This window comes from Mastomys coucha, unplaced genomic scaffold, assembly GCF_008632895.1.
Source record: "Mastomys coucha isolate ucsf_1 unplaced genomic scaffold, UCSF_Mcou_1 pScaffold20, whole genome shotgun sequence".
In the NCBI taxonomy this organism is placed as follows: Eukaryota; Metazoa; Chordata; class Mammalia; order Rodentia; family Muridae; genus Mastomys; species Mastomys coucha.
The window spans coordinates 116,221,138-116,222,727 of record NW_022196903.1 but is presented as its reverse complement, the minus strand read 5'-3'; the positions used below and the strand labels follow the sequence as shown (position 1 = coordinate 116,222,727).

Genomic DNA, 1,590 nt, shown 5'->3' with positions numbered 1-1,590 from the left:
ACCCAGACTCCAGGGAAACAAGAGGCTCCCAAGACCCAACTGGGATGACTTTAGCCAAAATGTGCAGAGCAGGGTAGATAGATCCTATAGAGACCACCTCCAATAGACAGGCACGGCCCCCAGTCGAGGGATGGGGCCACCCACCCATCTCCATTTTTAACCCAGAAAGGTTCCTGTCCAAAGGAACAACAGGGACAAAAAAATGGAACAGAGACTGAAGGAAGAGCCATCCGGAGACTGCCCCACCTGGGGATCTATCCTGTCTGCAGACACCAAACCCAACACTGTTGCTGTTGCCAAGAAGCACATGCTGACAGGAACCTGGTGTGGCTGTTCCTTGGGAGGTTCTGCCAGCAACTGACCAATGCAGATGTGGGTGCTTGGAGCCAACCATCAGACTGATCTCAGGTACCCCAGTGGGAAAGCTGGCAGAAGGACTGGAGGAGCAGAGAGGGGTTACAACCCCATAGGAAGAATAACATCGAGTGGCCGGACCACCCAGTGCTCCCAGGGAATAGACCACCAACCAAGGAGTGTCCAGGGAGGGATCCATGGCTCCAGATACATATATAGCAGAGGATGGTCTTGTCTGACATCAATGGGAGGGGTGGCCCTTGGTCCTGTGGAGGTTTGATGCCCCAGCATAGAGGGGTGCTGGAGCGGTAGGGCGAGAGAGGGTAAGTGGGTGGGGGAGCACCCTCATAGAAGCAAAGGGGAGGGAAGAGAAGCCATGTGTGGGATGGGGGTTTGTGGAGGGGTAACTGGGAAATGGGATATCATTTGAGATGTAACTGAATGGAATGATTAATAAAATAATAATAATAAAAGAAGAAATTAGTGAGATTTCATAGTGATAACAGCACCCCTAAAAGCTCTAGAAAAAAAAGAAGAAAGGACACGCAAGAGCGGAAAGTTGAGAACAGCCTTGAATGCACTGGCACAGGACACAGCTTCCTAGACAGAACACAATAATACAGGCACTAAGATCAACAGCTAATATATGGGATCTCATGAAACTGAAATTTTTCTGTAAGGCAAAGGACACCATCAACAGGACAAAATGGCAGTTTGCAGGATGGGAAAAGATTTTCGCCAATTCCACATCTGATAGAGGTCTAATATCCAAACTGTTAAATGTATTTAAAAATAAAACAAAAACAAAACTCAAGAAACTGGGCATCAACAAGCCAAACAATCCAATTAAATCATGGGGTACTGAGTCCAAATTTGGAGGCCCCAGGCCCTGAAGAATAAAGATTTAAATACAAGGCCATGGCTAAACATCTAAAGTTCATTGCCAGGACTGTGATGGTTCAGGAAGGGAACGTGGAAGGTGCCTACAGGACCCTGAACAGAATCCTCACCACTGATGGGCTTACTGAAGTCACAAAGCAGCAACGGTACTATGAGATGCCTTGCCGCCACCACCACCACCACCACCGCCACTGCTGCCATCACCGCCACCACCACCACCACTACTGCTACCGCTACCACTGCCAGCACCAGTGGGGGAGCTATGAAACATAACCAAGGATCTATAACATGAAAATGGCTCGAAAGAACCATGCAGACCCATGGCTGGGCTGCTAA

General features: G+C 48.8%; 1 pseudogene; it reads left to right on the top strand.

Moving 5' to 3' along the window:
* Positions 1-1,235: 1,235 nt before the first annotated feature.
* Positions 1,236-1,590, top strand: LOC116098322 (annotated as a pseudogene).